The sequence below is a fragment of the Serinus canaria genome, chromosome 15, assembly GCF_022539315.1.
Source record: "Serinus canaria isolate serCan28SL12 chromosome 15, serCan2020, whole genome shotgun sequence".
Classification (NCBI taxonomy): Eukaryota; Metazoa; Chordata; class Aves; order Passeriformes; family Fringillidae; genus Serinus; species Serinus canaria.
This window is the reverse complement of record NC_066329.1, coordinates 12741375-12755352: the sequence shown is the minus strand read 5'-3', so window position 1 is coordinate 12755352 and position 13978 is coordinate 12741375.

The following is a 13978-nucleotide window of genomic DNA, read 5'->3' as shown; positions in this document are numbered from 1 at the left end:
TGGATTTCTGGTCTAAATAAACTGGAGTCCCTCTAGTCAGGAAATAGAAAGGGACTTTCAGGGGATGATTTATTCTACTTATTCCAAGAGGTATCATCTGTCTTGTGGAGCAGGAAACACCAGAGTTCAGAGAGTGATGTGGGAACCAGAGGGATCTAGAACGAGGTGCCCAGGACTGTGCTTGAGGGTCAGGGTGTAAATCCTGCACTGGAAGGGTTTCCTTTGACCACTTGGGTGAATGTGGAATTTTGCTTTCCCTATCTGCCAGCCCAGAACTGGTGAGATCATGGCATGAAAAGCTGGGTTTGATGATCTCAGAGGTGCTTCCCAACCTAAACAATTCCAGGAGTCCATCATTGCCCCCTTCCCTGGCCGTGTCCTGTCCTGGGAGATCTCAGGGCTGTGGTGTCCCTGTAGGACACCAAACAGGAGCACACACTGCTGCTCTCAAGGGGAGGAAAAGGGAAAAGAAAAGTCAGTTTATTTTCTGACTCCAATATTTATAGGTTTCCAAAAGTGACAGTGATTGGAGGGTGACAGTGCCACCTCTCCCATGCCACTGGACAAACCAACAGCCCATCAAATCTCTTCTCCTCTATCAAAGAATGCAAAACAATGAGTTATTTACAGAAAGGGTGGGAGAAAGTTCCTTACAAGAATGTCACCATCAGAAAGGTTATTTTGCAGCCTGGCCCTGATGAGAGCCAAAGCTCTCCTGGTGGGTTTGAGGCACACAGTGACAGGGATGGCAAGTGAGACATTTTTGGGGCTGCTGCTGTGACCTGCAGCTCTGGCTTGGAATGAGAGCTTCAGAGCAGAATGAGGTTTATTTCATGGCTGGGCAGGAGGAAAAGCTGGTGTAGGGAGGCATTCAGAGCCATTGGGCTGAAGGATGAACACTCAGAAATGAAATTATTATTTTTTCTCTTTGCTTCTAATAAATTATTATATAATTATTATATAAATTATTCTAATAAATTATTATTTTTATATTTAATTTATTATTTATGATATATCAATAATAAATTAAATATACAAATAAAAAGTATTAAATAAAAATATAAAATATACTATTTTGTATCTATTTATTATAGTATTATAAATATATAAATAATAAATGCTACTTAAATGATCAGGAGGGGCTCAGTGGTGCTGCATGGCCTGAGTGACTGCAGCCACCCCCTAATCAAAGCTGACAGCTCCATTGCCTCATAATTATGGACTGCCAGAGGGGCTTTTTAGACTATCAGGACTTTTGGGATAGTTTGCATCTAAATTAAAATTGAGCTTCAAAGCAGTTTGATGGAGGGAGATGTGTTTCCAAGGAGTGTTTCAGGAATGTGAAAGGCTCTCCTTGATTAGCATGATGCACTGTACCAGCTGGCTGCTGCTGTAAAAAATAAAATAAAATAAAGAGTAGCATCCGTGCTGATAATCAGAAAGTGTATCTTGAATCCTATTAATTTTCTTTTGAATTATTTATGGGGGTTTTGTTCCAGCCGTGCGTCTCCTTTCAAATGTTCATTTAGTTTCTCCATAAAGGAAAAAGAAATGGGGAGGAAGAGAGAGAAACCTGGAAAACCTCCAAGGGTTAGCTCACCAGCAATCTGTTTCCATGTCCTCTTCTCAACTGAGGCCTGCTCTGCTAAATATTTATGGCAATGTTTAACAAATAAACGTCACCCACCTCCCCATCCAGTGAGGCAGAACACAGAGCTGCTGGGAGGGAGGGGGGATTGCCTCTTCTGGGCCATGGAGGGAGCAGAAATTCCATGGCTGTGTGTCAGCTCCTGGGAAAGCCAGAACTGCACGTGCCAACATCTGTGTGTCCAGTTCCAGATGTTCTCCCTGCAGGATTTTTCCTGCTCCCACCTCCAGGCAGCAGCAGCAGCAGCAGCAGAGGGGTCCCAGCTGCAGGGAGTTTTCCCTGCCCTGAGGTGGTGTCTGAGCACAGTGGGAGCAGCAGGATGGATCCAGTGGATCCTGGTGCTGCAGGCAGGCAGCACAGTCCAGGTGCCCAAGCCCAGCTCAGGTGACTCCAGGTGGAGCTGGCATTGTCCAACAGCCCTGTGTTTGTGTCCCCCAGTTCCCGGGCTTCCATGGGAAGGGTTCTGTGCCACAGATCCTTTCTTGGCTTGTTTGTGTGTGCTTCACCCCCTGCTGGATCCAGCCAGCTCCAAATCCTCCCCAGGGCTGAATTCAGCCTGTCAGAGCAGCCCTGTGCCCAGCAGTGCCCACACCTGCACTGAAATCACTGGGACCCACAGATTATATCCCCTAACCTATTAATTCCTGCTGAAAACTGTGAGTGCATGGAGCACTTCTGGGGGGAATTTTAGGGCTTTAAAGTGTTTCTGAGTCTGCTTGCTGGAGGAGAAGGAAGCACCAGTTGCATGATCAGGGCTGTGCAGCTTGGCTCCCGTGCTCCCAGCACTGCTGATTGCTGCCTGCCAGGATTTCTCCAGGATCCTGGATCCATGTGGATGCCTCCACACTTCTCTGCCTGCCTGTCTTGTGCCAATCTGTGCAAGTGTGCTGCCTGCAGAACCCAACTAAACAGCTTGAGCTGATTTCAAGCCTGCTCACCAGTAGACCAGCTTTTAGGAGAGAACTTTTAGCAAAAGTATCCAAACTTTTCTGTTCTGATGGACTGACTCCCACCCTGACAACTCATGTGTTAGCAATACCTTTTGTAAAAAAAAGGCAGGGTTTCCTTCATAGTTTCATTATTTTTTGCTTTCTAGCTGTTGCTGACTTTGGATGTTTGTGTTTATTCATGATAATTTATTCATTACTTCATTTGCAGATGGGGCACATAGTTAATAGCATCTAGGAGCTCCTTCCAAAAACCCAAAGCTGTTAAATGAAGGTCCCCTTCAGAACTGCACCACCCCTGTGCTCTAGGGCAGAGCCTTCCTTCTCCCTCAATTGCTTTGCAGAGGTTCTCAGGGGAAAAGAAAAGCAATGTGTCTTTCATGAAAGGTTTTCTGAGGAAACATTTCCTGTTTTACGAGAAAGCGTGGAACATTCCCCATGAAAATTCACCAGGTGTCTTTTAAAAACTGGACACCTCATTTTCATCGAGGCCACGTGGATGTGCAGATGCCTCACCTCTCTCTTTTGGAACTCTCACTGGGTAAAACATCCCTCAGTTAAATGTTTTAGCCAACAGCAGCTTTCAAGAATTATTTGGGACCTTGGTTAACTCTGTGCTTTTGATTTCTGTAACAATTTATTTATTCACTGATACAGTACCTTCTTCAAGCAGAGGCCTGTATGTGCACATGAAATATAAACATATAAACATTTCAGTGATATTATGAACATTTCCATGATATTAGAAACATTTTCATTATATTATTAATATTTCAGTGATATTATGAACATTTCCATGATATTATGAACATTTCCATGATATTATAAATATTTTCCTGATATTATAAATATTTCCATGGTATTATAAACATTTCCATGGTATTATAAACATTTTCCTGATATTATAAATATTTCAGTAATATTATGAACATTTCCATGATATTCTAGACATTTCAGTGATATTACAAACCTTTCAATTAGAAACATTTCCATGATATTATTATAAATATTTCCATGATATTAGAAACATTTCCATGATATTAGAAACATTTCCATGATATTATAAATATTTCCATGATATTCTAGACATTTCAGTGACATTACAAACCTTTATTAGAAACATTTCCATGCTCTTAGAAACATGCTTACACTTAAGAGGAAGCACAGGAGAATCTTTGCCACCTCGAAAGCTGCAGGATGAATCAAAGCTGAATCAATGATGGAGAGTTCTGTTGCTAATTAACCACCTAACAGGATTTCCTGGTTTTAGGGGAAGGTTTGTTTCTCCCTAGAAGGGATTTTAGCCAGCCAGCCCAGGATGAAATCTGTGCCAGTGGTGTGGCTGTGCTCCTGTTGGCACCGTCTGAGTGGAGTCCTGGGGAACATATGGAGTGCAGGGAGTGAGAATGGATTCAGTGCTGCTCCCGGTGTCTGCTGGCTGGGAAGCAACTGGAGCAGGAAAAGAAGAAATCTCCAACTCGTCCTGGCATGCTCCTCTGCCTGCTTGCAGTCATAAATGTGGGTGGCATGGCCAGCACAGGCTTGGCAAGGAAGGAATGTGCCTGAGGCAGCTCCTCCTGCTCCAGCTGGGCTCTCTGGTCACTTGGCTACCCAGAGCTGCTCTGAACTGGGACAGAGCTGGGCTTCCCACAGGCTCTCTGGTCACTTGGCTACCAAGAGCTGCTCTGAACTGGGACAGAGCTGGGCTTCCCACAGGCTCTCTGGTCACTTGGCTACCAAGAGCTGCTCTGAACTGGGACAGAGCTGGGCTTCCCACAGGCTCTCTGGTCACTTGGCTACCAAGAGCTGCTCTGAATCTGCTCTGAACTGGGACAGAGCTGGGCTTCCCACAGGCTCTCTGGTCACTTGGCTACCAAGAGCTGCTCTAAACTGGGACAGAGCTGGGCTTCCCACAGGCTCTCTGGCCTGCTGTGGCACGTGGAGAACAGCTGGAGATGGTCTGGGGATTGTTAGAACAAAATCCGTCTGCAGCGCTCTCAGCTGAGTCACCTTGGCTGGGTGAGGGTAAACCAGGAGGGGATAAACCATGAGGGGATAAACCATGAGGGGATAAACCATGAGGGAATAAACCATGAGGGTGGAAATCATGAGGGTAGAAAGAAGATAAACCATGAGAATAAAAACCATGAGGGTGGAAATCATGAGGAGATAAACCATGAGGAAATAAACCATGAGGTAAACCATGAGGGGATAAACCATGAGGGGATAAACCATGAGGGAATAAACCATGAGGTAAACCATAAGGAGATAAACCATGAAGAGATAAACCATGAGGGTAGAAACCATGAGGTAAACCATGAGGAGATAAACCATGAGGGGATAAACCATGAGGGTAGAAATCATGAGGTAAACTATGAGAGGATAAACCATGAGGGTAGAAATCATGAGGTAAACCATAAGGAGGTAAACCATGAGGGTAATCCATGAAGAGATGAGCCATGAAAATAAATCACGAGGATAAAAACCATGAGGATATAAACCATGAGGGGATAAACCATGAGTATATTAACCTTGAGGAGATAAGCCATGAGGGGATAAACCATGAGAATAAACCATGGCCCGGGGACTGTGCTGTCACCTGCAGCTCCTGCTCCCCAGCTCACACCTGGCTGGGCTCAGGGCTGCTTCCCCCAGGTTTTCCCTCAGCCATGCAGGTTTCTGCTGCCATGCAATGTCCTTTCCTGTGGCTGTGCTGGGTCCACTGGGAGCAGCCTGAGCCCCCAGCCCTGGAGCAGGAGCTGGCAGAGAGCTCTCCAAGGTGTGAGCAGTGAATCCATCTCCATCCCTCTGCTCACTGAGCAGCCACGGCTCTGTGGGAGCAGGAGATGGAATTCCTTCCTCCCTAGAAGCTGTGGGGAATGAGGGAGCTGTGCTGCTCGGGGCTGGGAGTCCCTGAATGATTGATTTGAGAGCATTTTGTCCTCAGGGGCTCTGTGATCTCGCTGAATGCACTAAATGCTAATGGGTAGTAACACGCTGTCTGAAGGAATGAGGCACTGGCAGCCTCAGATCTCAGAGGAAAAGGCAGGCAGTGCCAGATTCCTTGGGAAAACAGAGCTGTGGCCCCAGCTGAGGGAAGGCTGAGCTGCTGAAAAGCCTGAGATTCACATGCTGGAAAACATCCCCAGTCAGACTTTCATCTCAGCTGCACCCAGATGAATTCAGTGGGCAAATCCAGGGGAGTGGTACATGGAGCTGTTCATGGCATCAGTTCCTCGGAGCTGCAGTCAGGGCTGGCTCCCAGACCCTCTGAGCCTCCTCCCAGGGCAGGGACCAGCTCTGGGGAGGGAGGCTGGCACCTGGGATTGTTGCTGGGCAGCCCAGAGCCAGGTGAGCACCCAAGGGATCCCCCAGGGGGTTCCCTGCACTGGGACTCCTTGTGCCAGGGTTTGTGCCCTGCTTGGGGCAGAGCTGAGGGCAGCACTGCAGAGGGGCAGTGTGAGAGCCTGAATGAGGGATGTGGAATCCAGGGGCTCTCCAAATGCAGTTTATTGTATCCAAGAGGTTACAGCAGTGCAGGGTCAGGGGTGACGGAGCTGTGCCCACAGCTGTCAGCTCCAGCTGCAGGCAGGCCTGGAGACCCTTTGGTTTTGGTTACAATGCATTATTTACTTTTCTTTTGGTTACAATGCATTATTTACTTTTCTTTTGGTTACAATGCATTATTTCTTTTCTTTTGGTTACAATGCATTATTTACTTTTCTTTGCTGAGCATCTTCACACAGTAGCACTAATCTATCCCTTAACTATTATCTATAGCCTATCATAACTCCTGTAATTCCCATATTCATGTCACTGTTCTCCAGTCACTCACAGTCAGTACATTCCAGTTTAAGCTAGAAGTTGTTTTTCAATTTTCTTGCGGTGGAAAATTCTGAGACCTTTTTTGTACTTGCCACATTTGCTGACTTGTTTGCCTGTGCTCTCTTCCTGCTTGGTAAAAACATCTTCTTGTTTGGGATGCCATAAAAACCCTTTCTAACTCACACACCCTTTGCCTCCTTGGTTATCCAGTCAGACTGGCTCAGCAATTCTTTTCTTCTGTATAAAAACTTGCTTCCATCTCTGTACCTTCATCAGACTCTACACTGAAAAATCTTTCTGCCAAGCACAGATATCTGTGAGACTTCCTTGCCAAACTTTCACCCTTCCCAACAGGGCAGCTCAGGGTGGGCAGTGCAGATAGCCAGGGTGAGAGAGGGACTCCTGAGGGAGCAGCATCCAGGTTCAGCTCATCTCAACCTCCCCATCAGACCCTTCTCAGCCCAACAGCCCCTGCATCTGAAACCAGGAGACAGAAATGAGCAGTGGGAAGGGGGAGCAGAGCCTTTCCTGTGAGCATGGAAATTATTCTTCAAATGTCTTTGCTGACAGCTGGCATGGCACAAAATAAGCACAGGTCTATTTGCAAGTAAGCAGGAATTACCATAAACAGCAGCTGCTGTATTACCACCAAACATGTAGCAATAAAGGAATGTTTTCTGCCTTCAGAAACAAAAAGCCTGCATGAAATAATGAGTGAGTTACCCACCTGTTAAGGGTCTGAGCACCAACAAAATGAAAGAACTGTTTGTTGGGGGCATAAGTCCTTTTCTGAATGAGACTTTCTGGTTGAAACTGAACCTTTCCTTCTGGCTCTTCAGAAAATCCAGTGCAGTATCAAAAAATACCCTTTTTCTCAGCTCCTCTCTCTCTCAGATCAAGGGATTTCCTACACTTCCCTTCTCTGTTGACTTCTTGCTGCGTCAGGTGAAAAATTCAAATTTTCCTGAGGTTGTTTGGATGTGATTCCCAGCTGCACAGAGCAGAAAGGCAAGCCAGACCATCAGGACAGAGAATTGTATTTATGGCCAGGCCCCATTCTGCAGGATAAGTTTATGCTCTTCTGTCTCTCCTTCTTTCCCTGCTAAGAGCCAGTCAGGAGCAGAGTCCACAGCACTGTCATATTTTAATAGAAACTAATGACCCAGCACTGTGCCATGCAGAAATGAGAGAAGCAGCAATTTGAGGCGCATCATTTTAGATTGATGATGTTTGGATTCATGGCTTAATCTGCTTCCCCTGGAGGTGCCTCACCTGTCCAGAATTGCCAGGGGAATTGTGCTCCTGGCACTGCAGGGGCTGCTGCAGCCCCTGTGCTGGGCTGCCCTTGGCACCCGCCCTGCTGAGCATTGCTTTGGGACTGCAGCTCTCTGGAGTCCTCTGCAAACAGGATTTCAAGCACACAAAACAGCCCTCTTTAGAGTTTACACAGGGATTTCCATCTCCAAAAGTCCCTTTGACACAAGGCTCAGCACACAGGGAATCGATTTCAGGGTTTCAGTCAGACCTTTCTAACCAGATTGCTCACTCTGTTTCCTGGGTCAGTGAAATTGGCTGAGTAAAACATCCCTTCCACTCCATCAGGGCCTGAGTAAATAAATGTGATCCCTGAGGGGAAGGTGAGGGGGCTGTGATGGGTTTTGGCCAGGAAAAAGCCAGAGTCCAAAGCAGGAGGAGAGAGTTCAGGAGTTTCTTGGTCAAGGCCCCATCTTCTTTCCATTCCTTCCTTTCTCACTGTCCACAAGTTTAAAATCAGGGTTTGTTTTGGGTTCTTGCTGTGTCAGGAGCCACTTGCTTTGGCTGATAAAGGATTTTGGACAGTATTTTGTGTGGGAAGATTTCTGTGGCCTGTGTGGAATGTTTGTGAAGCGACACATTTCTCACTCAATTGCAGTTTTGCAGTATTGCTTCTGTTTCCACTGCCAGCTTCTGTTTTCAAGGTAACCATATTTCAAAAGCCTGGTATCAGTTTGGTGGGTGAAATACTCTGGAAGCTTTTAAAGTAAAAAACACACATAAATTTTCCACAGCAGGTTTCTGTAACCAGCAGAGAGAATCAGCTCTCACAATTTGCATACAGACTGGGCCAAGTTTTCTTCAACATCAGTTATTAAAAACACATTTCTGTTTGGTTGTGGGCTTTTCTGAAGGCATTAAAAATCCAGTTATTTACATTATTGATGGAGACATCAGCATCCCAGCCATGGAGAGCACAGGAATTTTATTGTGATGCCATCCACAAAGGGGTTTTGGTTCTTTTCTGGAATCTTATTTGTGATTTCTTTTTCTTTCTGAGAACATTTCATCCACGATATCTGTCTGCTGGTTATCTTCATATCTGCAAGTGTCTGGGCATGTGAGCCTGTTTATTTGCAGAAAGACACACAGAATCCTTATTTTCTGGCTACATGATAAACCAAAATGTGTGAAGTCTTTTCACTCCCAAAGCCAACCTCATCGTGGTCAAATGCTGTTTTATTTTAGGAGAGATCTCTTTAATCTCTCTCTCCTCACCCTGATTCAGACTCTGATTCTTTCACCTCCTTCAAAGAGCCCCTCAGCCCTGGGGAGCTGGGTGTCATCTCCATGGAGCTGCTTTTTCTATTAAATACTTTCAGAGGAGCAGCAGCATCTCTGGTCTCCTTGATTTGACAGTGCCAACAGCAGCTGAAGGAGATCTGATCAAATCTCGAGTCAAAATGGGCAACATTTGCATTTTCTGTCTCTGTTTTATACCAGATATCAATCTGATACCAGATTTAATTCAGACTGGAAATAGGAGAGTTCAGATCCTGCCAGATTAAGGTTTTCTCACTCTACAGAAGAGAGAAAATATTCCAGGTAGGAAAAGATGTCAAGGGGGGTGGCAAGGGTAGCAAGAGAACGAGACCAAACCTGAACTCGCTGAAGATGCTGAAGTTTTTCTCTGATTTTAGTAAGTCCAGGGTGTTACACTTGAATTGAATCCTTTGGTGGACTCCCTGAAGGATCTGCTGGGATTCTGCATTCCCCTCTTCCCCCATCAGGCTGGTGGGAGAACAATGCCTCTGGTGGTTTGGGGTCAGAAAGGACCCTGCCCCACCAGCAGCTCTGTCCCAGTGTGAGCACAGCAGTGTCTGTGCCTGGACTCTGGTTCTCTCTCCAGAGTTCCTTTCTGCTCTCTGAGCTTCGGGGGTTTGCAGTTTTTCCCAAAGGAAATATTAAATGATGAGCACTTGTTAAACCAAGAGCTCTGCTGGCCTCACCACAGGCACTGCCTCTGCTGATATATTGTTCATTTTAGGCACTATCTGACTAAAAAAAACCACATTTCTGCTCTCAGTACCTGCCCGCCAGGAGGATTTTAGCTCTTGCAGAAATGCTGCCTTCCTCACCTGGCTGCTCAAGGAGCCCAAACTTGGCTTTCCCAAACACTGAGCACTGGGAACAAAGCCTGTCCTGAAAGCCCACAGGAACAAATCATGAGGAGAATAAATCTTACCCAAAATTAATAATTATTAAATATCATTTTTCTGGTAGACAAACGTCCACATTTCCCTTTTCCCACGGAGCATGTAGATCAGCTCCTGACTCCTTAACTTTCCTCAGACTCAGCCAGAGCTGCTGTGTCTGATTGGACTCTTATTTATATTTATTGTCCAAAGGCAGTGAGCATTCATCATTTCTCTCACTTGGAGTGTGAGAGATGTTCTGGGTAGTTACTGTAAGGTGCTGCTCAGAATCCCACAGTGGGATTTAAAAAACCATTTGAAAACCTGTGTGCAGAGCTCACTCCCACAGCCCAGGGAGGGGCTGGGGATGTCACCTGGAAAAATGTCACTGGAACATTCCCAGTTCCTGCGGAAACTTCGAGGAGGAAAATCAAACCAAGCTGGGAAAACAAAACTGGACGGGCTGCAGTGCGGATCTTGCGGTAGGGACGTATGTGCTTTCTGTACGCTTCTTTCTTGTCTGTCGGATGTCGGTTCTGGTCGGTCGGGACGTGAGGGGGTCTGTGGCGTGAGGGACGGTGGGCGGGAGCGCCGTGCGTGGGTGCGGATGCGGCGGGAGGCGGGAGGGCAGGGGCAGGGATAGGATAGTGACAGGGATTTCCGTTTCCGAGTCTTTCGGCTGTGCGTCCTGTTCCGTTCCTTTCCTTTCTGCTTCCTTGTCTCTCGTCTCTTTCCTTTCTTCTTTTCCTTTCTCTTCTTTCCTTCCGTCCTTTCTCCTTTCTTCCTTTCTCTCTTCCTTTCCTCTTCCTCTTCCTTTCTCCTTTCCTTTCCTGTCCTTTCTTTCTTCTTTCTTTCTTCTTCTCTTCTCTTTCTTCTCTCTTTCTCTCTCTTTTTCTCTTCTTTTCTCTCTTTTTTCTCTCTCTCTTTCTCTCTCTTTTCTCCTCTCTTCTCTCTCTTTCTCTCTCTCTCTCTCTCTTCTCTCTCTCTTTCTCTCTGTCTTTCTCTCTGTCTTTCTTCTTTCTTTCTTTCCTTGTCCTGTGTTTGTGCCTGGACCTCTCTCTAATCAGCTTTTAATGACTCTTCCCCCTGCTCCCAGAGCAGCTGACTCTTTGCATGCAGCCTTTGTTTCCTGCAATAAAACCCATTCAGCTCCTTGTTTCTGTGAGCCCAGCTCACACCGAGGCTCAGCACAACACCTGGAGCCCTTTTTGGTCTTTGTTCTTTCATAGTGTTGGTTCTGCAGGCATTCAGCAGGGCAGGTGTCAGTGCAAGGATTCATTTCAGTGCAGCACGATGTGTGTGTGTATTTAAAGCCTGCACTGATCTCATTATTACACTCACATGCTTCACTTCTGCAAAACACAATTTAATGAGCCTGTGACACCTTTCAACAGCCTTCTTGAATATTTTTGTTTGGTGAATATTCCAATGGACAAAGTGATAAATTTATGGCAGGCAATTTTGAAGATTTTCACAGACTTAAAATACCGAGCTGTTGGAAAGATGCTTCTAGAACACAACACCAAACTTCTGTTGCTTGTTGAGATATTTTGTTTCCAAATTAACTTCAAGAAAGTTGAGCATTTCAAATTAAAGTTTTTAGAAGATGAGCTTTTGTAGAAAGCAATTTTTTTCTTTCTTTCTGTCAAAACTGCTTCAACTTATTTTGGGCCAGCTTTAGAGAAAACTTCTTCAGTTGCCATCACAGGGGATGGCCATGATCACTTTGTTACTGGGGAGAAAACCAGCACTGCCCTTTGCATCCTGGTTTAAAATTGATTTGGCTTTAGGCAGGCTGATCGGCCCCTGCCATCTCCTGCTGCTGATGGGCTCAGTGAGGGGTGACAAAGGGAATAAGAGCAGCTCCAGGTACCACAGGAGACACTTGGTACCAGAGATTCCCTCTGCTCACCAAACGAGCATCTGTGCTTCTGCAAGGAGTCCTGAGAGCAACCAGGAGAGGGAAAAGGCTAAAGGAGCACCTGAGCTTGGTTTGTTCACCAAAAAGTCCTATCCTATCAATCAAATTTAATTAAAAAATGAAAAGAACAGGGTCAAACTGAGCTGAACACTTGGTTGTGTTATCACCAGCCCTGCCTTGGCAGTTTCTGGAATATTGAATAAATTTCTGTGCTCGCTGGGATGGCCTCTGCTGAACACATCAGTGACATTTCACTTTGAAAACAGAATCCATTGTTCACCCCAAATGTGGTTTTCTGAAAGCCACATTTCCCTTTCATGTCTGTAAGGAAGATTTCCAGAGAATTTGGTGAATACCTGGGCAGAGCTGTTCAGAGAACTGTGATGTCTTCAGGGATGTCTGGCCTTGGTTGTGAGTGGAACATCCTTGGAAAGGGAACGAGAGAACCTCTGGGTCACAGGCAGGTCCTGCTCTGTCCCTGAGGGCAATCTCAGCTTTAGTTGCTTGAGTTCCCCAAGGAGAGGGAATTTCAGAGCCCATCCCTGCCCAGCTCCTGTTTTCCAGCACAAGGACCCCAGGATGGGGACACACCTGACAATTGGGATTCAATCACTGTAAATACTTATAAATAATGTAAATGCAGGGTGAAACGTGAAGATTTTTGTTTTTGAAAGGAAAAAAGTGGATTCCACCAGTGCCCTGTGAGACTGGCAGCTGTGCCCCTGCACACTGGGCACTGGTTCCTTTCCAGTCTGGACTGGGAGGTGTTTGCCACTGCCTGGGCTTCAGGATCAGTGCAGCAGAGCCTGGCAAAGGGCTCTGGGGCTCTGCTGGTAGCAGAAATGCTGGTGGGTGGCACTCAGGAGCCAGCAGAGAGGGACAGGAATGCTCTCATTAAACCCTGGATGGCTCCCAGGACACAGTCCAAAGGGGGCTGTGGGAATCCTTGGATCAAATCTTGGCTCAGCCAGTCCTGGCTTGGTGTCCTCTGCCCAGAACCCCCTGAAAGGGCCAGAGGAGGACACAGGTGACAGAACATTTCACTGCAGGGTCACTGACCTGTGAGCTGGCTGGATGTTTTACTGACTGCTCTCTGGCCAGCTGGGATGCTGTTGGCACCACTGCAGAGCCTCCTCTTTGGGTAGTGGCATTTTCAGAGAAAGGAGCTGCTTTTGTGAGCAGCTCCTGCTTTCAGGTGGTGCCCTGAGTCAGAGGAGGTGCTGAGGTGCTGAGCAGAGAGCTGCTCCCTCTCAGCAGCTTGCACAGAGCCAAGGTCTAATTATTTCCAGACACATATCTGAAAAGTCTCCTGGCTTAGGCTCTGACACAAGCTGTAATTACGAGGTGGAGCAAAGAAAAAACCCAGTGTTTTCCAGAGGAGTTGGGCTGGGATTGTTCTGTCGGAGCTGGGAGTTGCTTTGATGCAGGAACATCCCACACTGCAGCTCCTGGAATTCCTGCAGGGCCTCAGTGTCCTCAGCAGCTGCACCCTCTGCCATCAGCAAGAGGTTATCTGCTCTGGACAGCCCCAGGAATTCCAAAGAGAGCAAAGAAAATTAATAGGAATATTGCTAATGGTGCTTCATGAAGCCTGGAAATTGAAAACAAGGACAAATCATTCTGTGGCTGCAGCAGAAATGGCATTTTAACCCTTGTAGGCATGGCCACAGAGCTGGAAAAGGAAGGGTTGTGATTTGGAACATCAGGGCTATCTCAGCAGTTGGTCCAGAACTGATGGAACAAAGCTCAGCAGCTCCTGCTCTGCCAGTGCACAGAGCTGAGGGAATTACTGTAATTCCTTTGCATCCTCCCATGAAATTCAAACCCTGCTTGCTCTTCCACAGGGGATGGCTCTGCTGACAGAAATGGGACTTCCCTGCCAAAGTTCACCCAGCACAAACCTTCTCTCCCTTCTCTGTGCATTCCTGCCATCCCACCCTCACTCACATCACAAGGCATCAGAGGAGTTTGATCACTTCACACCTTTTACTCCCAGCTTCTCTAGCCACTATAAATCTTTCTGTTTTCCTTTAATTAACCTTAAACATTTCAGGTCTGTTGATTCCTGAAGTCCCTCAAAACGAAGTGACAGCCGTAATGGGGCTGTTCTGGATTCTGATCATTCTATTTCTCTAAAAATAAAAGCTCAATATGAGCTTCATTTACAATTGTGCACCTGGGGAAGCTC